General features: G+C 32.1%; 1 long non-coding RNA gene across 1 annotated transcript in view; it reads left to right on the top strand.

The window, feature by feature from the left end:
* Positions 1 to 22,752, top strand: part of LOC129220466 (uncharacterized) — a 79,189-nt gene that overhangs the window by 51,823 nt on the left and 4,614 nt on the right. The window contains exon 2 of the long non-coding RNA XR_008580469.1: positions 21,524 to 21,601. This is a non-coding gene — a long non-coding RNA (uncharacterized LOC129220466). The remainder of the gene's footprint in view (positions 1 to 21,523; positions 21,602 to 22,752) is intronic.

Genomic DNA, 22,752 nt, shown 5'->3' with positions numbered 1-22,752 from the left:
TTTTCGAACGGTTTATATGGATTTATAGGGGGTTGATTTTTTCCATGCTGTAAATATTAATTGTTTAAAACGTATTTTAAAATCAGGCATTCTGTAACAAAACTCCGTTTTCTATAATGAACTTCCTTATTAAAAAAATATTTTTTTAATCTTTTTATTAAAATGATTCAATAAATTCGTAAATATTTCACTCTCTGAGATCGATAAACAAGCTATACTTTTGTCTTACCTTTCTATTAACATATCAGAAAATAACTTATGGACACTAATGATATTACTATATCTTATCACTAATGATATTGTTATGCATAGTAATGATATTATTATTCTAATACAAAACTGTAGGGGGGGGGGTGGATGGGGGTAATTCTGTATTTTTATATATATCTTGTAGTAATGTACTAGGATTGGTAACATGATTTAAAAGCATGACTGGTCTCGTGACGTAGGGCCGTTAATACCTAAAGCATTGGTTTCCTAGGAAGGAAACGCCGACCTTCGGCGTCACTTCTCGCCGAGAGGAAAACTTAATTCTTCTGCGCATGCGCGCCCGAGCAAAATCGACGTTGTGAGTGGCACGCCGGAATCACTTGACTTTGATTTCGGCGTCACGCCGAGTAGCGACGTCAAAGCTCGGTGATTTCGCTTCTAGGAAACCAGGGCTTAAGCCGAGGTTATTGGAGTTTCGTAAAGACGGTTGAAGCTAAGAATTTATACTGAAATGGGAAAATACTTTAGAGTGAAGAGGTAGGGGGGCATGCTTTTCTGTTATAATGAAAAATCTCGACTACACCACCACTACTAGGTTCAACTGGAATGGTATTTTTTGTTAACAAATTATTAACGACGGCCAGCGACTTAACCTTTTTAATGAGATGTAGTCAAAAAGAGAACTTCTTGATTGTGTTCTATTTTTGACAACATTTGCGTTATGATTAAAGGAAATAAGAAAATTACCTTTATAACGGGTCTTATATTGTCTAACTTATACATCTCGAGTATTATTTGGTATGCAAAATGGGAAAATACTGCAACAAACTCTTTTTTTTGCTGCGGTTTTTTATATACTGTAACAGATAGAAGGAAGCCATTTTATATCATTTTTTCTCGAGTATTATGGAAAGCTTAGAAAGTAACTAATTTTGTATAAATGAAGTAGGGCTGCAATCAATGAATTAAACTCTATTAAGTTATTCATAGGGAGACGCTACTGAAACCAGTTGATTTTTAATCAGCACAAGAGGCGCCTTCTTTGAAATGGAAACTGATCTGAAAGGTAAATACAATGCTACACTTGCTATTTCTAGTACGACAATTTCAACGCTATTTCTGCATTCTTTAGGTTTCAATAGCAAAATATATCCACTGCATTTAAATTTGAGAAAAACATTTAATATTAAAAATAAAAAAGCGACATCCCTTACTCGACTAAATTAGGAATAGCTCTCCTTGCGCTTGAGTTTTAAAGCAAATATACCTAGCAGTGTCTATTCAGTAAACAATTTTTCTAGTTGCATCCCGGTTTTGAATTATATTTTTATGGAATTAGGCATCATAAGTTTGTTTTTATATTTATAACTGAAAGTTTTTAAAACATTTGTCTGCAGTGACCTAGCTATCAACAAAAACAAATAAAGTTCTATTGTAGTTTAAATAGTAAATGATCACTTAAACATAATTGAACGTTCAGATACACATAATATCACCAAAAACTGTAGAATTAGTAACATGCCATTAAAAACGTTTTTAATCACACGTGTAATCTTTACTAATAATAAAGTGGAAAGTCTCTCTGTCTGGATGTCTGTAGGATGTCTGTGACGCGCATAGCGCTTAGACCGTTCAGCCGATTTTCATGAAATTTGGCACAAAGTTAGTTTGTAGCATTAGGGTGTGCAAGTGCACCTAGATGCGATTTTTCGAAAATTCGATTTTATTCTTCTTCTATTTCAATTTTAAGAACATTTTCCGGAGCAAAATTATCATTAGATGGACGAGTAAATTTCGAAATTATCATGACGTGGAATGGGAGAGCGAATGAACATAGCCAATTAGCGAGAAATTCGTCATCCATTATTTGTAAATATACAGGTGAACCGAATGACCATTTATTTTTCAACTACAAGCAAAGCCGTGCGGGTACCACTAGTTATTTATAAGACAAAGCAAAACTGGGAGAACTTTATGATAGCGTTTCACTTTTTTTTTAGAGAGAATAAATGAAAAATGGCTCAGCTACCCAGCAAATGAACACGTTTGAACAGCAGATTTAAGAACATTTCCTTTTTGGAATTATATAGTAGAGTGGTTCGAAAAAATTGATTTATTTATTTCGCAATCGCGTCCCCTCACAAAAGTTGCAGTTTGGTATGTTCAATCAGGAAAAATAATTAAAAAATTCTAAGTTGACATCTTCAGTTCGCGCATTAGGCTGAAAGTTTGAAAAAATATGCTAAAAATTGAATTTTTCACAAAGTAATAAAATTAATTTTTTGTATTTTTTCTTAATGCAACAGCCATAAATTATATAGCTTAGTTTGAACCTAAAAAAATATTTTATAGCTTTTACATAAGATATTTAGTTCGCACATACGCCTTAGACTGGGCATAAAAAATTTGCCTAATTTAAGGCATATGCGCAATCTTACGTAAAAGCTATAAAATATTTTTTAGGTTCAAACTACGCCTTATTACTGACAATTTATGGCTGTTGTGTTATAAAAATATAAAAAAACTAATTTTATTTTGATTTTGCGAAAAAAATCAATTTTTAGCTTTATGTTCAGCCTCATGTGCGAACTAAAGATGTTAAGTTAGGATTTTTTTATATTTTTTTCTGAATTAAGGATACCAAACTGCAATCTTTGAGACCTAATGCTGTTTCGAAATAAAGAAATCGATTTTTTCGAACCAACCTATCATATAGATGGAAGTTATTGCTTACCGATTAAGATACAGTAATAAGTAAAGGCATTGAAGTAGGCATTTTCAAGTTTTGAGTAAAGCATGTTAAAGTTCCGGTTCTAGGTGGACTTTCATTGGAAATTTTCGCGAAATCATGCTATGCAGCAGAATAGACCAGAGCTGCCAGTACCATCTCTTGTCCAAAACAGAGGGGCGGTTATCTTACCATTTTTACTGCTTATCCCCAAATTTTCAAATTTTATACTTACATCCCTTTGCTTCTCACTGCTTCAATTCATTTTGGAAAAAAAATATATGAAAACTTACTTAAAAAACATAAAAGAAAAATAGAAGTACGAACTGTTCATTCGCTGGTCAAATTGCACTAACCAGGAAACATCACGATCAAGGAAATTCAAAAAAATTCCAAATTGGTGGCATTCGAAAGAGCATTGGAAAACATGTTTATGGCACTGAAACTGCGTGCCCTCGTGACCACGTTATCGAAATATGATGTCTTAAAAAATGCCGAAATTTTTAGTAAAGTCGCCAAATTTAGCGAGTTTTGTTCAGAAATGGAAGGTACGGCGCGAATTCAACATCTGCATCTGACAAGACATTTCACTTCCATATTTGGTCACCACCAAAGCGCGTGAGAAATATCGCATTAATTCTTTACTCGGGGTGACTACCATGGCGCGGGGTGTCGTGGCACAGACTGCAGCATTGAAATTTTTAGGGGCTTGTGTTCCGGGATATTAACGTGCAACTGTATAGGGGAAAACGCCACAGCCCGAAATATTTGTTTTATTTTATTGTAAAAACAATGGAATTTTTTGTTATTCTTAAGACTGTTAAAAAACTGATGTTTAAAACTTTTATGCTTCTGCGGGTGAAATATTTCCACTGAAAGAGTTTTTTAGATGATGAAACTGTTTTGAAAAAATATGATAACCGTAGAGAAACGGTAAACACACTTTAAAGTCTTTTTTTTTTTGAAAAGTCGTAAATCTGAAGTCAGCATCTAAATACGAAGAAAACGACATTTTTAAAGATTTCAAACCATGTTCTCAAATTAAAAAAAAAGATTTCTGTCAGTTATTTCCAGTGTGTTTTTCGTTATGGGTATCGTTTTCAAGTTATGTGTAAACCCTCTAACAAGTCAAATAAATTAAAAAAAAAAACTGTATTAATTTTTATTTTGCTCGTATTTGAATTCCCTTTTAACGTGAAACATGATTGGTAAAAGTGACTTCAGTATTTTTAAAAATGACTAAATAACATGCAATATGATGTGCATTTACGTTATAGCGACTTTCAGTTGCAGTGACAGACTTTTTCGAACTACAGGGGTTGTAATGAACGTCGACTATAAAATTTTTGATAAGAATCTGTTATGAAGTAATTTCCGACATCGTTAGTTTTGCTGTGCAAATTTTTGACATTTACTATCCGTTGTTTTCTTTTTTTTAATTATTATTTTTTTCGATTTTAAATTAAACATTTTCGCTAGCAGTGGTCAGACAATAAAACTTCATGAATGATAATAACTTTTGAAAAAATAAATAAGAGCTGGGATACTACAATCCATGATCATATTCTTTCAACATCAAAAACTATCCATTTTATTTTCAATATATAAGCTTTCATAAGCAGGTTTTTTTTTACTTAGTCATATTAATTCTCGTACATAATTATTAATTACTTACAACACATTTCATTACAAGAGTACAAACTTAAATTAGTTAAGTAAAACACACTTGAAATGCACTTAAATTCTGAAATGCATTATTATCACGATTACAAAGTTAAATCCTGCGTTCAATTTTGTTATAAAGTTGTAGCTCCTCTGGATAAAGCTCTCTAGTTTCCATTTCACAGGCTTCATAGTTACTTTTTAATTTTACCCACACAAGTAAAGGGTTAATTCGAAACATCGTTTACGCGCTTTGCAGATGACCAGAAATGGAAATGACAGTCTTTCTAGACGCAGGCGATGAAATCACGTGGTATTTTCCATTTCTTGCCAAATCTTTAAATTTGGCGAATTTTCGTAAGATTTCGACAGACTTTGACCCCCCATATCTCAAAAACAAAAGGACGAGGGCACACAATATTTGGGTCAAATTTTTTTCTAAAGATACTCTTTCGAATGCGACCATTTTTAACTTTTTTCATGATTACTGAACTCGTGATGTTTCCTGGTAAGATAAAATTTGCGATTTCTTCGTCAGTAAAACTTTGCAATGTACGATTTTTTTTTTGTATTTCCCTTTCTCTTTTCCACTCAAATAAAAGAGAACACCTTGAAGCTTAGAAAGTATTGAAATGAATGGTATTTAACATAAAAAAATTATCCTACATTTGAAGAGATATTATCACTTTACATAAAGCGACCACAATAGTTATTTTTATTTGATCCAGGAAAATTAAATTGGGTCTCCATTTTAAACAACACATTAACTCTTTTAATTGCCTATCGTTTTTATTAAAAAAACAACAACTTATCTTTGAAATGGCACGTAACCAAACAAATAAAAAGCGTTTACTTTAAAAGAAGTTAAACTTCTTCCAGTTTTTAAATTAATTTTCTGATGTTGGAGAAATTGAAATGTCAACACACTAAAAGTCGTTATTACTGACAAGTTAATGTTTCGTTCTTGCCGACTTCAGCTTACTTAATATATTTCTCTTAGAGAAAAAACAAGTACGTTAAAGTAAGCAGTTTTGTCACTGCTTTCCTCGAATGCTTATTTAAACTAAAAACATCAGTGGTAGCGTGCTTAACCCAATTGCTTCATCTCACTGTAATTAGGTAAAGCTAGTTAGTTGATAAAATCTTATTAGCTCTTGGTGAATTTCCTGTACAATTTCTTGTTCAGAGCTAAAATTTGTTTTCTTCTGCTTCTGCTTATTGAATTTAAAATCTTTTAAGGCCATCCATCATAGGGGTAAAAAATTTCGTTTCGTATTTTAGGAAGTTATAAACATGAAACGCCGGATCTTTTGTGTTTAAAAAAATTTTAAATGGTTTTAAATTTTACTACTTATTTCGTTGCATTTTAGTTTTTAGATTCGTACTAATAGAAATGAAAACAAAGTAAAAAAACGAATAAAATAAAACGTAAGACAGTTGAACTGTTAGTGAAGTTTATCTATCTACGGAAAAGCTTTCATTTATGTTTTAAAAATGTGCAGACTTCGAAAGCATGGTAAGAAGAAACTGCCCATTTTAATATTGAAAAGGCGTTCCTTATAACGCAGAAACACGTGTCTGCAGTAATTGACAATTTGTGCTTTTTGACGTTGTTTCTTACTGTACTTTTCAGCACAAAGATATTTATTTTGCCACATTATTTTGTTTTCTGTTTTTAAAACGGTAATCTCTTTCTGGATAGCTTTCTAACCAAACATAATGCGTTCTACTTGATGAAAGTAAACAATTTTTGAACAATTTTTAAATTAATCAATTTTTGTGAAGATTTCAGTTCTGTTTTTTTTGTGATTTTAACTATTCCCAAAATCGTAGGGATTTCTCTGTTTTTTTTTTTAGTTTTATTTCTTGATCACGGATGCTTAACTAAAACGCAAAAAAATTTACAAATTTCCTATACAATTTTCTGAATTATACAAGGATAGTTTTAGAAAAAACGATTTGTCTCTTATTCTGAGAGCAATTTTATCTCCACTGCGAAAGAAAATTAAGAAGTCAAAAAGCGTGTGGTATAGTTATAAAAAACCCCTTAAGAAACAAAAACTTGACATTTAAGCTGTATAAATTTATGCGTTTAATGAGGTTCAAAAACGTTCTTTGTTAAAAGACCATGAGTATTTTAATATTCTAAGAAAGTTTGCTTTATCTCAAAAAAAAAAAAAAAAAAAAAAAAAAAAAAAAAATCAGCTGCATTAAAAAAAAATAGTTTTTTAATTAAAAGCAGCTTAACAAACAAAAATCTGCTTTCCAGACTACGCAAATGTGTTATTTTACTTTCTTAATTTGTGTTTAAAACCGTTGCAAATTTCGTTGTTACTAAAATTAATAAGATGACAGATATAAAAAGTATTAAATGCATATAAAAGTTTAGTTTCGTGCGGGAAAAAACTTTTAGTTTCAAGGTAAACGTTCAGTAGCTAGAGAAACTGTAATTTTTAAATGTTGCAGGAGGCGAAGCGGCATACGCTCCACAAATAAAAGAACAAAAATACAAAATACGAACAAACATTTATATAAATGGAGTGCAGTTTTCCAAGTAAATGGGGAAAATGCCTCCTCCTACCCTCGTCTAATTAAAGCATTTAGGAGGACTTTTTCAAGTCCAAACATAAACAATAAATTTAAAACGTCAAATATAATAGTACTTTTCATATCTTTATGCAGGTATACAGCGGGAAACATGAGCTAGGGCCGTGCTGTGTGCGGTGCCATTTAACTTTTAAAGGGGAGGGGTTAATGAATCTTAGTCTCTCTTTTGAGAAAGTTCTTGTTCTTGGAGAGGGAAGTTTTGCAATATTTGAGAGAGTTCAAATCGGTCTTGGAGGGCGTGATCATTTCTGAAGCATGCATAAATATGAAGAACATAATGTAAGTTACGATCAGTTCATATTTAAACTTTTATTACACTGATTATTGAAATAAAACAAGAGGTCACCATCAATCAGAAAACATTGGACAAATTTTGCAAACCGGGATCATGCGTTAATTAATATTTATAGTTTGATATTGAAAAATGATTTAAGCAAGAACACCTTTTTTTCCATTACCTGTAACAGACACACCAGTAGTATACGTAGGGACTCTTCTAAGCATGAAAGCTGATCTTATTAGCCATTTTGGTACCCTCCGTGCAGCATTAAATGTTTGTTGCGTTTATTTAATTTGCCAATCATCGGGTTGGGTAGCTAAATGTCTCAAAATCAGAAAGCGATCTTTATGCGGATATAGTAGCCTGATTGTATCTTTTGTTATAAAAATTGCGACAATAACTTGACCCTTGTTTCTTGGTGACTGTGGTATAGGTTAGCGGGAGCTAGGGAAGGTTTGTAGCTTATTTTATTGTAGGAAAAGGTTCCCCATCATTTCTTTAGTATGCTATTTCAGTGAAATTAAAACTGGTTTGACACGAATTTTCCCATGGAATTCTCATTTGGTCTATTAATAATGTTTTTCTTCTGGGTAAAATATGGTACATTTAAACTTAACATTTGTTAAAATAACCTTTAGATCTATTCTAGACACTATTTTTTGAGTGATAGATATTAAACCCCGCCAACTTCTGACTTATTAGCTCAACTTACTAGCTAGATCACCAGCATGTATACCGTTTTGTATACCATGAAAAGAGAGGTATACTAAGCTTCGCTTGAATCATCTGGCAGAAATCTGCTAATCCATGTCAAACTGATTATTAATATACTTTAGCCGTCGATGATTCCTTGTGGGATTCCTGCAGTATACATAACTCTTTTTCGTAATAAATAATCTGAATGTCATCTAAAATGGCAAAAAAAAAAAAAAAAAAAAAAAAAAAAACACCGAGACAATAGAAAAACAACAGGATCTGATTTCATGTGGCCTCCCATGCTAATTATGCCTAGCACTCAATACAGAGCTGATGAGCTGGGCGGTGTTCAATATTTCATTTTTCAGCGATAAAAAACTATGTTTAAATATTTTTCATTTTAGCTATTGTTAAAATGCATTTAATTTTAGCAGGCAAACTTAAAAAAGCATTTTTGCGTTCTCAGTTCTGAATTAGCCCAGCTGCTCCAAGCGTCTTGATCTTTTTTTTTTTTTTTTTTAAGAAATTAGATATTTTTTTTTATTTACACAGTTTATTTTTCCTAAACCAATTTGAAACAAAACGTAGAAAAGTAAAAAAAAAATAATAATAATATTTCAACATAACAAATATGAAGTACGCAATTCGCATTTTACCACATAAGTACTGTTTTTTTCCAAATGCTGCTAACACAGTTCTTTCTTACACTGTAACTGCACACAGTTCAAAATCGTTCTCCAACACATTATCGGCTAAACCTGTGTTTATTAAGACTCTAAGGACTAGAAAATACTTAGAAACTTCAAGCGGGAACTTCATAACTTCCGGAAAATATCTGATTAAGTCTACCCCCAGATTGTCAGTCTCTGAAATAAAATCCCCAGTAGCGTCATTACTTCCACGAAAAGCCCTCTTTCAACAATGCTATCGTTACGCCCTTCAGACTTGGTATATTGGCTTCCATAAACTTGGATTCTTGGCACGATCCCAGAAGACACCGGCTGACTTAATGTACCAGACCTTTATCGAGTGTATCTTAGGTAGGTTAATCTCATTCGCTAATCGAAATAGGTATCAACGGTTTTGTGTAGGTGGGAAATATCGATTAATTTTTTTCCTTCATAGTATAGAGCACGAAATAACACTTAGGAATGATTATTCATAGATATTCGTTTTTCATCTCCATAAATAAAAAAAAATAACATTTTTGAATAAAAGTATACTTATTGAAGAGATGAGTACAGTTAAATCCCCCGGTTATCTCCAAAATAGGACGGCACGGTAACTTTGAATAAGCGAGTTTCACTGAAATTCTGTAAAATAGGTAAAAAATGAATGCATGCAATAGTTTAAATAAGAACTCAAATAAATTCAAATATAGTTAGCAACGACAACAGTGTATGTAAAAAATGTATGTAAATACTGAAAAATGATCGCTCATTATTGTAAACGGATTACACACAAACATAGGGGAAATGTTGTAAACAGATCAAGCTAGGATACACCAAAAACGTATAGGGAAGGAGATATGATTTTTTTTTCTAAAAAAAAGGCCTGGTCATTCGTTCAAGCGTCTAAGTAGAGTAGATTTCAAAATCAGTAGGTCGTGTAGATCTAAAGCAGACCAGTTTTCAACTAGTAGTGTAAATTTCAAAATCAGTAAGCAGGGGAAATCTGAAGCAGTAAGAAGTGTAGTAAAAATCAAGTTTCTACAAGTCAGGTATCGGTGACCTTGAAGAGTTGGATGTCGTCAGAAAAATTTGGTCTCTCGTTTTCGCACTTAAGTATTATATTTTCGTAAACGAGCTGATGTGTGCATCACATGACTTCTTTTTACTCCAATTTAATGTCATTTTCTCATTATCGGAAGTTTTAATGTGATTCAATTAATGTGTGAGTTTACTCTCTAAATATATTATCATCAAATTTTTATCTTTAATTTCATAGTAAATTTAAAAAAAAATAGCCAAATTGGCGACAAAACTTGGCAACCAAGAGACTGGCGATAGATCGCCAAGTGTCCGCCATATTATAACACCATTTGAGTTTACATAAAATTAACAATGATTCTCCCTCAAAAAAGGGCAAAAGACGCCCTTTGAAGCACCCGAATGCAACTAAAAAGCGAGGTGCACAACTAGACCCCACTAGGAGTCTACGTACCAAATTTTAACTTTCTAGGACATTCCGTTCTTGAGTTATGCGACATACATACGCACGTACGTACAGGCGTCACGGGAAAACTCGTTGTTTTTTTCTCGGGAATCGTCAAAATGATTATTTCGCATGGCTGTACGTTCTTAGGCACTTATCCACGTGTGGTCGAGTCGAAAAAAAAAATTATTGCTGTCAATCGCGACTGCTTCGCATTTATCAGCTAGTTATATTTATTGCACCAGCATAAATTGTATCTAAACTAAATACTTCTGCTGGTACTACATAAATAACCATTATTAGCTCACACAATTATATTAAACTCCTACTAGAATTAAACTACATATAATTGTACTTAAATATGTTTTCATATTTACAATATTTTGATTTTGACTTACCAGTGCTCTAAAAGAACTGTGTTACCTTCCATTGCAGCCCTGTTAGTATTTTTATATTTTAGTTACACTCAATCAACTGTAAATTTACTCTTCTCAAACAACCGAATAAGCGAAAATTTAGTTCATGACAAAAAAAAAAAATTTGGTATCTTTGACTTGAGGTGCAGGTAATATGGAACCATGACATTTTTTGAATTTTAATATTTATTTTGTGATTAGGTTTTTCCGCAATGAAAATCAATATCTAAAGATGTTTTTAAGTACAAAAATTGTTTTATTCACATTACATGAAGTTGATTCTTCTCAAATATAACTGCCATTGTCCACTCTAGCACATTCAGTGTGAGTGAAACGTGGACAAATCATACTGTGTGCGATCAAATCCTCACTTTATCTCCTGAAAATTTGCCACCGAAAAACAAACACGTTGCACCTCTGCGGCTCCATATTTTCTTCACCATCTTAGACTTGACATGCCCTCCCACAAATATATTTGGAACTTATACACTTTCCCACCATACTAGATTAAGTGACTCTTAGCCCCATGCAATTTGACGAGAGTAAGAATTTAGCTCCATTAAGCTGCAAAATTCTTCGCATGCCTTTCCGATTTCCTGAGGATGGAACTATTGTGTTCCAACCCAACCACCAGAAATGCATTATTTTGAGAAGATATTTTAATGGGAAACAGAGCGATAAGCTTTCTTTCCCCCATAATCTAATGTTTGCCTACACAATGAAATTTGAAAGAACCAATTTTCCCTTATGCTCTTTTTTTCCGTTTCCTTTTGAAATTCAGTTTGGCGAAAGATAAAAGCTGACGGGCTTTTGTTCTTGCGGTAAAAAGTTCACCAGAAAAGATGTTCAGATTATTTTATGAAGTGAAGCCGAACTGGAAGCATTGCAGAAAGTATTTACAGACCCTTTTATTATTTTTCATTATTCTTATTGATAGTGAAAGTGACAAGTAAATGTGCCGAGTAAACAACTTTGTTTTGAATTCGATTTTTCTTCACTTCTAAGGGTTTCGAGAGTTAAAAAAAGTCCAACTTTCTGAATTATCGGCGAGAAAAAAGCGATAATCGAATATTTCTGTTTTTGTCTTTACTAGAAAAAAATATAGACGTTTAACTTGACGTCACTTGAAGTTAGAAATACAGTGCAGTTCATGAGTAAATAAATTGGAGTAGAAGCGTTTTGGAGGAGAAGTCAATTAGTTCATCAGTTCCGTTCAAAGAGAGGGTTGAAATCCTGTCTCGTTTATTTATCGTCTGCCAAATTAAGCTTATGTTTTATCATCAATTCTAAATAATAATTTCGAAAAAGAATAGCAAAAAAAAAAAAAAAAAAAATCCTACGTCATTTACTCAATTTTGCTTGACTAGTTAAGGCACATTGCCGTGAAAGGATCAAATGATCATGGCAGATATTTACCTATATGATAGAAAAAAAAGCTAAAGAATGTGTACGTAACAATAAAACTGCGATCTGATTAAAAAAAAAACCCAGCAATGTTAGGTTCTTTAGAAAGAAACCCTTTAAAGTCTTAAATGCGAAGAAACTTCACTATTGATGACTGATTAGCATTAACATAACAAATCACACTGAAGAAAATAATGTGGTGGTGTGGTTCTTATAAGGTGCTATTTTGAGAGCCCACTAATGGTGTCCCTGGAATATAGATTACAAACATGATAGTGGCAATACAAGACAAAAATGGCCACTACTGTTTGGCTGTCCATAACTATTTTCCTTACCTTGATCAAGTAGATGGAAGATTCACGGTTTTGCTGTAGAATACATAAGCGAAATTACTACGAAATAACAGCAAAAACTACAGTAAACTCTATGAAATTCTGTTAAAACAAAAGACATAATCGATGTGAAAATCGACAGCAAAATATTCTGCCAACCGTTCTGTCAGTGGTTTCAGCTGTAAGGTTTAAATGATTTTTCTTGCAGTACCTGAGATATCCGTATGAAACTTTTCCTTAAAAGACTATATTGATATTCCTCTTTCTCATTTTTGTTAATGAGTTTGTCTCCGTATAGTGAACAACAGTACAGGTTTGTCCTCTAGCCTGCATATTATTATTAATAACATTACCATTCTTATTATAAATAGATATTTTTATTGCGACTTCACATGTTTCTTAAATGTCTTTTGCTATTGTTATTATTCAAAATACACTTGCAATTAATATTTTTGAAATTTGAGCAATATATATATATATACCCTTGTTGTAAGTAAGTGCTCATATTTTACACATCAGTTTAATAATTGTTAAATTAGAGATTTCTTATTTAAAAAAGCCCATGCATATGTAGATAGATGATTTCAGAACTTTTATGCTTTTATGCTGCATTAAACCTGTTTTAATTAAGAAATATGTTGAGTGTCTTTAAAGAATAATTCGCTAATGAGAGGTAATTTAGTTTTCTCAAAATAAAAATCTCGCGGTTTAAAAAAAATTCGTATCGAAAAGAACGTTGGTTTAATCTTTTTAAAGTATGATGTCATTTTAAATTGCTGTAATTAATCAAAAAGTTAGTATTTTAACAGTCTTATGTAGATCTTAGGCTATTTGTTTTTTTAAACTTGCGTGTAGATTTGATTAATGTCCTTACTCGCTGCCTAATTTGATTAATTTCATTTAGACAAATGTCACCATAGTGAATGGAATAAAATGCACTGGAAAACTTTTCAGTTATAGTTTTTAAATATCAGTAGTTAAACTTAAAGTTTTATATACTAGTTAGATAGTGATGTTGAATTGCTTGTGTTATTTAAAAAAAAGTTTTTCTTTTACCGTCTTAGACAAATTGAAATAAGATTTTAAATATGAAATTTTCAATTAAAAAGAAAGAAAAGTCAGTAGATCAATAATTCATGGCGCAAATACGTGTATTTCTGTAATTATTCAGGTAAACTTTGATTCGCGATTTCTCTATTTTTAAGAAACTCGCTCAAATCTAATAGTGTTTGAGCTGATGTTGCCACTGTCTGCATAAAATGAATAAAAACTCCTATTGTATGTAATCAGGCTCACATAAAAAGATCTCCGGCCTTGGAGGAGTTCATTCTTCTTTGAGTTGAAAAAAGGGCCATTCCACGCCAAATCAATGAGCCTCTGATATTGTTCCATCGTCGATTTCTAGAAAATGTGCATGTTTAAGTCTATCCACGTGATGATTACAAAAATAGTTTTTTTTTTTTTAAAGATTTTGTTCACCATTATCATTTTGTGAGACACCACAAAGTACTCGAAACGTGACATAAAGTGACATTTCTGTAGTTACAACAATTCCTTTTTCTCAGCCTCTATAGGAACTAGAGTGTCGTACTAGGTTTAAAGCTATTTTTATAGAATTACACATATGTCACTTGGCAAGGTTACGTAACATTAATATTTCAAAGTCATGCAAATCATTATTTGACCTTGAATATTTTAAAAAGTAGATTTTCTAAAAATCTGAAAAAAAAAAAAAAATTCTTATTAATGTGATCTATACGTGATAAAAATTTCAAAATGGGACTGCAATGAAATCATACTGAAAATTAATTATGAAATATTTCGATGCCGCAGAATAATGCATTTTTTCCAATGTGCGGTTGCTAATTGAAAAGGAATAATTAATTTTCAGTACGATCCCATTGCTGCGCCATTCTGAAATTTTACCACTTGTAGACCACATTAATAAGCAAAATATATATATATTTCAGATATTTAAGAAATTTACTTTTGAAGTATTGAAGATTGTTTGCAAGACCTTGAAATATTGTCGTTACGTAATCTTGCTAAGTGACATATCATGTGAAAGCCTGTTAAAAGAGCTTTAAAATGACCCCTAGTACGAAACTTTAGCTCTTATAGCGGAGAAAAACTAATTTTTGTAACTACCGATAGGTCACTTTTTGCCATTTTTCGTGTACTTTGGCGGTTCGCAAAAAAAAAAAAAAAAAAAAAAAAAAAAAAAAAAAAAAACTAATGGTCAAAAAATCCAAAAAATTTTTTTTCTATCATCACGTGGGTAGACTCAAACCTGTAAATTTTGCAGAAATCGATAATGGGTCAATTTAAGAGACTTTTTGATTTGGCGTGGAATGACCCAAAAGAGAAATTGTTAAATTAGCACAGCGTCAACAATCGTTAAAATGGCAAATCTTCTTGCCTATTTTAACAATTGGACTCGTTAAGGTTCAAACGATCGGAAGTCAATTTTCGAAAGGCATAATGCAGTATCTAAGATTAAGCAATATTCTTTATTAAAAAAACAATTAAAATATATTATGAACCTGGTCCAACGTTATTTTGCTACCTAGGGTAAATTTGAACCATGTGAGAAATGTGATGTTAAAAATTATATTTGAGGCAGTGAAAAGCAAAAGGATGTAAATGGTTACCTGCAAGTTACAAGTGGTTAATTACACTGGTTATACTGGTAATGTTTGGACATAACCAGAAAACCTATTCTCTCTGATTAGGTACAAGAGATAGTACTAATAGCTCTAGTGGGTGCTGCTATACAGTAGGGTGTATCGAAAAAAACTTTTTTTCGAAATTCAATTTGTAAAGTTGATGAAAAGTTACCTCTACCAACACACATATTACATATAAAATATTATCCGAATCGAAAAATATTTAGGTGTCCCGTACGCGAGACCTAAAGTTTATAACTTTGTTCAAAAATTCATTTTTCTATTTGTTTTTATTAACAGAAAAAAAATGTTAAAAACTTTTTCAAGTTGAAAAATGTACACAGTAAAGTCGGAGAAAAAAGTAAGGGGAAAGACTATCATAAACATAAAATAGATCTCCTGCATTTATTCTAAACTTCCCTGATTTTCACAAAAAATAAGGTCATGTGGCTTGGTTAGAAATAGTGTTTCCAATCCCGAAATTCCGATCCCGAATCCTGTGGGATCGCGTATGATATTTTGCGGGGTTAATCCCGTGGGATTGAGAGCAAAATCTCGCAAGATTTCAAATCCCGCAAAGAGTTTCTCTGCAAACGTTTTCCAACTTTTCCCGTTCAAAAATCGAATACCTTCAAACATCATTTAAAGTTTGAATCACCTTCCTCGTATTTCTGCAAGAAAAACTTTGTGTCGATGAAAGTAATTTTGCATTCTCATTCGAGTTTTCAGCTTCATACGCTCAACAATTGAGAAAATGCGCAGAAATTATAAACTTTTCGAAAACCGTCACTAAAAATCACCAAGAAATTTGCGCTTTAGAAAAAACTGAGAAAGTGCAGCAGAGATTACAAAACCCCCTAGAGTAGCCAGAATACAATGTTAGAACTCTTCAGTAAGCTTAAGAAAAACACTCAAAGCCTTTTACTTACTAAAGGTGCACAATATTTTTCTCCGAAGAAGAAAGCGATGAAAAACATATAATTATTTATGCTCTCTAACCTGTAGAAAGTGCCTGCCGACGTTTTTGTCACCATGAAGTTGATATTATAAATGTGGATGGCACTTTGAAAATTATATTGGATGAATTAGGTGTCAAATCTGCAATATTCGGCAAAGAGTCGACAGAAACTTGTATGAAACACAGGATGACTCGCAGTATGTTATAAGAGGCTCAAGTTTTTGAATGTCTCTTTTAAGTGAGAGGTAAAATTTGCGAAGTTATATAAAAACTTTTACTGAGGCTGTAACTTGGTGAAACCAATCAGCGTTCACTCCCTGCGTTAATGGATCAAATACACTGGTACAATGACCAACATTAATGTAGTCAAATTGGATACAGCAATACACAAATCGAAGACATCGTATTTGTCCGAAATTTGCAGTTCTTGTGCAAAAGCCAAGCAAGACTCCCATAAGAAAAGAAAAATCAAGAGTTTTATGGAGAGCTTTTTCTAAATGTCCACAATTATTTAAAATCAGTAAAACTAACTGCTGTGGAGTCATTGCCCGCGTTTTCATCAATCGCATTGTTTTTTGGGAAAAGATCCCTTCCCATCGCATACGAAGCGATGGATACGTTTTTGTGTACCAAACGATATTTGCTTATTATTATGTAACTTTGCAGTACTCTACAAATGATGTACTGAAAAAGCCTCCAGCAAAATTCCCGCATCCTTTTAGAGCTGTTGAAAAACAGTAGTATGGGAAAAGCTTGATATAATATGATAATACACATAATATTTTACCTATGTTTTGATGTTTAATTTTTTATCTTTAATAACACACTTCTATGTTATAAAATGAAAACGATGTTTGCAAGATTATTTTATAATCGTTAATTTTATTTTGAACTTCACAAAACTAATCTTACAATATAATCAGAAAATGAATTCAAAAAACTTTTTCCTGTAAAGCATCAAGATATGTAGTAAAAAATTTTTATTAACGAAGACATTTTTATACCAACATTTGCAAACAATTTTTAAAAGCTAATACATTTATCTTGAAAATTCTTTAAAAAAAATCTTATTTTTACATGTTACAAGTGCGGGAACCTAAATGCCGCATTAGGGCCTTTTATTTCACGATAATTCCCGGCTTTATTACTCACAATTTTCAGCTTGAAATAGTTTTAACATTTTTTCTGTTGTTCAAATTTTTTTTTTAGAAAAATTGATTTTTGATGAAAATTATATACTTTTTAAGCCTTATGCGGGACACCTGAATGTTTCTTGATCCGAATAAATTTTTTTGTGTGTAAAAGATGGGGTCGGTAGTTTTTTTTTTAAAAATCAACTTGACAAATTGAATTTCTATAAAGAAAGTGTTTTTCGATACACCCTACTCTACAGCATGATTTGGAAAAAAATAAATGAAAACTTACCAAGGATTTGAAATTAAACGCGATTTCTAATAAAATTTAAAACGTCTATTTACATCAAGAGCGTTACTCGACCAGTGAAATCGCTATTATATATATGAAGATTGCATCTGAGTACTATTTAAGATGTAATCGAAGTAATTTCTGATAGAAAAAAAAAGTTTGGCTGTACACGTTAAGTAAAGCGCTTAGGGGGACCACTTAGCTAAATTTCTGATTATTTTTTTTTGTTTAAATTAATGAATCTCAACAATTTCCGCCCCAGAATACTTCTTTATACATATTATGTTTATTAGAACATATTTTATATTTTCAAAGTAACAAATGTTTGTTTCTAGTGGAGAAATTTTAAACAAATCTTACCCTAAACTTCTCACATTTGTTTGAGGCCGGTTAAACTGTGTACACAAGTGGTGTACCTACGTGATGTTTTTGTAAAACCTTTTCAAAAGAAAGTTCTGCCAATTACTGTTTTTTCAAAATTAAGTAAATAATTCGCCAGAAACGTATTGAGAGAAGACATATTTCATTGTACGAAACGCACTCTCTATTAACTTCCACTTTTTCCACAGTGGCGAATTTAAAAAGAAATCATTTTCATTCTGTCAATGGAGAAGAACAGTTTAGACCACTTTAGTCAAGTACTTGAAGTTGTTCAACATCTTTACAGTAGCAAAACGTATAACCTGAGGAACGGAATCATCTCCATGCTATCAGTAAATTTGCAAATTTGAGAGAGAATGTGATGTATCCCACAATTTTTTCTCAAGGTAGGGCTAAAACTAGATGACATTTTTTTTAAGTTAACGCACAGACCATATAAAGTGTTCGGCAAATGATCAGCAATAATGTTAAAACCAGGGCCTTTAGAGGAGGCTTTGATCCCCAAATCTGTGCCACTACCTCTACGGTCTGTGACTTCAACCTACTGAACATGATATTAAGAAGGCTCTTTAGTGTTGGGGTTATCAGGATCACTTGTTTATTTTTTTCAAGAAATAGAAGCTGCTGCCTTAAAGTTTATCTGCATAATACTTGCTGTTCCGATTTCATAATGCCAATATATATTTTTTCAATTTATGTTTAATGCGTTACTAGGCCTTTGAATTACGTGCATTCCATTTTCTCTCAGACCAAGTCAGACCCCCCCCCCTCCCCCAACTAGCAAGCGTGACTTAAAAATAACCCTTGAGCAATAGTGCAATTTTTTGGGGTTATATTCTTCTGTTGACCATTTTTTCTATTTTTTCTTTTGAAATCAACTTCCACTGTTTCAGTTTGCAAAATTATGCGAACTCGCAAACGGAAGAAAAATTTATATTGTAGCACATCGTAAAAACTACTGAATGTTTTGAACTCATATTTTTAATACCCCTATAAAATTTCTTCTACATTTTGTTTTATTTAAAATATAACATGGTTCCGAATCGTTTATTTCTCAAATAATAATTTCATAATTCAAAAAAAAAAAAAAAAAAAAAAAAATCAAAATTTCATATTTGATAAAGTAATGACGTTTTTATTGTTCGGTTGGTTCATACTTTGATCTAAAAAAGCAATGATGATTCATTCAGGTATTATTTTCAAAGATATCGAAAACCTTTTTTACCATTATGAGATGATATTTTCTCAATTTAATTGTGAAGCAATGACTGGAGCAAACTAAACAGAATTCGGTATGCGAAGTTAAAGGATGTTGCTGATCATAATTGTGTAATAAATTAAGAGAGGGCGGGGGTCTCCAAAAATTTAAAAATTGATGCACATTTTAAAATGAAGACTACCCTTTAACAATAAATAAGTTACATAATTATGTAGATTGAATTATTTCTGAAAATACACATGTCTCTAGTGTTAGTAGTCATCGAATATGAACGAGTGGTTTCTTTGTCTTTCCTAACTGTACCACGCGACTTTGCCGACATCCATCTGCAAAGCGCGGGAAAGATGTCTTCCATTTCTTTTCGAAACTCACTAAATTTTTCTTCTATTCTCTGAACTTCAGCAGATTACCAGATCTCATGTTTCGATAACGGGAAGACGAGAGCAAATAATTTATGCATCCAAAAAAAAAAAAAAAAAAAACTCTTACTAGGGTAACACCCCCAGTAATTGGCAGGTCACCAGTAATTGGCACTTCCTACTAAAATGTCCTGAAATAAGATTCGTATCCAATCTTTTAAAAGTAGAAAGTTATATACCAACTGAATTTACATTTACTTTAAAGATTATAATTTCAATTCATATTACTAAATGGTAGCAGTGCTTAGGAAAGGAAAACAATTGTGGCTTGTGTCAAATCAGCCATTTTTGTTGCAAAAGCTTCTTCTCTGGCTTAAGGGAAGCATGCACATCAGTTCATTAAATCTGGCTTAAAATATATTTTAAATTTACGTTGTCAAAGGTTTTGTTTAGTTGAAAAGTGTTACTTTGAGTGGGTAGAAATATATTTTTTGTCCCTTTTTGGATTTTTAAAATAATGATGGGTGCCATTTAGTGGTGCTTCTGTATCGCTAGTCTTCAATAATTGGCACATGTGCCTATAAACACTAATGTGTTGTGCAATATGTCACTAGTTTCATTTCTGATTCTTTTGCACCAACTATATTATATGAGTTCTACTATTGATTCGAATCCTACAGTTAATTTTTTAAGAGACACAATAAAAAACAAATATGTTTGGTCGTCAATCAGATATTGCGACTGTAGAGAATCGGTTCGTTTTTTATGGTCCTTTAGAATCATCAGGTCAATCTTCCTTTTTCTGTGGAAACAGCTATAGTTCGTAAAATCGAAACTGCATACCGACTAATGAAACAGCAATAATCTCGATATTTTTTTTCCACGCAACACTCCAAATTTATTTTTATTTCTATAAAATACTTTTTCAACGTCAAGATTTCTGTTAATTTATGTAAAATTACCTACTTTAAATTAACATTAATTATGTTTCTTATGATGATAAAATTTTTATGTAATATAAAAGTGAAAAAAAAAGTTATTTTCCAGTACTATTACTGTGTGCCAATTACTGGATTACAAAGTGTCATACACTGGGGGGTATCGGGTGCCAATTACTGATGATTTTGGTACCTTTATATATGTATATTTTTATAAAAATATCAATTCAAATATTTTTGATTTTAGTGAACTAAATAGACGCACAGATGTGCATTCTTTAATGCAAAAATATTTGCAAGTGAATATTTTTTTTCTAAGTAATGAAAACAGAGGTAATTTTAAAAGGACAAGCTCTTAAAGTGCCAATCACTGGGGTCGTTACCCTATGATTTTCTGATTGTTGTTTATTTTTCCATAGTTACACTAGCGTATAGTTAACTCGTAAATAAAGATAAAAGAAAGCATAAATAGTACTGTAAAACCCCTCCTAACGGACCCCCCTCAAATGCAGACACCTCTCTTATGCGAACAATTTTTAATTCCCCGATTTCATGGCAAATAACATTATTAAACCCCTATCCTGCGGACACCCCTCTATTGCGGACAAAACTATGTGTCCCGTTAGTATCCGCATTAGAGGGGTTTTACTGTATTCTCATATTTATAATAGCCAATGATCGAGTAATGCTCCTGACGTCATTGACAATGAATCTCGTGCCACAGCATAATAATTTAGATAATATGTTTTGGTAAGATTTAAAATGCAAGGGAAGGCTTTATTGTGACAGGTCGGAACTGCATCCGGTCACTTAACTGTTTTACTGGTAAGACTGTCATTTCAGGGGAATAAAGAAGCATAAAAGTGGTCAACAATGAACGCTATCTACTGGAGTTTAGTGTTCATCCACTGGAGTTACGGTTAAAATTTCAACTATCAAAATATCACCAAACAGGCCATTGCTTTGTTCAAATGTAGAAGCAATTTTTACTCCTCATACCTTGACGGGCGATTTTCTAGTTTTTTAATAATAATTTTTTCGAATTATGCATATTTTTCTATATTTATATTTATGTATTTTATTTTTAGGTAAGTGCTTGAATCCGTCTGTTTCTACACAATAATGGTGTGTGTTCGAAGAAATTATGGCTTTGACTACAGCTACAAGTAATCATTTGCTCTAATCTGACAATTAAGAAACTTTTTTATTGCCAGTTTATATTGTTTTGCTACTCTTCTTATTTAACTAGTTGCTTCGCCCGACTTTGCACTGTCTAGCTCGAAAATAAAAGTTTTGTCAAGTGACGCGTGTTCAACACTCAGGCTTCAACCAAAACAAAAACAGTAAAATTTTGCGACAGATTGCGGAAAAATAACCAAAAAGTAAACATTTTAAATCCCCCCGACTACAGGAAAAGCCTTTGAAACAAAAGCAAGAACTTTACTTGTTCATATTTGAGAAACAAAATAGCAACAGATCTTTCGTCTCAATGATTTTCTTCATGCTATAAATTTTAATAAAAGCACTGTTGCGGAAAGTTGAGATGAAGCACTGAATAATTTGAATGGAGGAAAGCCTTTGAAAAATAGGGATTTTATGTCGAAATCTATGTGTCATAATTAATAGTTTTTAATTGATATCTCCGCTAATTATTATCGGAGGATTATGTTAAATAGCCAAACATAAAGTCGGGAAGATTACGAATTCATTGATACCTGGTTCGATGGTCAGTTCACTGTCGTTCGGGAGAAGTAACTTGAACATACATACATAGTTACATACATAGGTACATACGCTCCGGGTTCAATTATATAAGATGTTTCGTGAATAAAATAAAGCTTTACTTACTGACCGTGCGAAGCATTCACACTTGACGGAAGGAGTTAAAAAATCCGATTTTTAAAGAAATTTTTTTAATGTCACTAAAAATTATAATTTTTTGTTTACTTTTTGCTGATAGCGGTTAAAAAGTCTTTAAAATTTTGACTTACTTTTAAAGTTTGATGAAATATTAAATAATTTGAGGAATTGTACCAGCAAAAATTAAATTTGACAAATAACACGTATGATACTGCGATTTACCGTGTTCAAATAAAGGTTTTTTAAAAATTATTATTTCAATGCAACAACAAAACAGTGGTTTAAAATCGTGCCCCAATGGTTAATATTATATATTCATTAAAATTCGGATCAAGAATCAGCTGAGGAAAATAGTCATTCAGAAATACATTTTCTTACCCATGGGAGGATCAATTCCTTTGCATTATTAGCAGGACGCTTCTACAACCTGAGCTACCAGGTCTCCATCTCAGGTTGC

Source organism: Uloborus diversus, chromosome 4 (assembly GCF_026930045.1).
Source record: "Uloborus diversus isolate 005 chromosome 4, Udiv.v.3.1, whole genome shotgun sequence".
Taxonomy (NCBI): Eukaryota; Metazoa; Arthropoda; class Arachnida; order Araneae; family Uloboridae; genus Uloborus; species Uloborus diversus.
The sequence above is the reverse complement of the archived record's forward strand: the minus strand, read 5'-3'. Positions and strand labels throughout refer to the sequence as shown.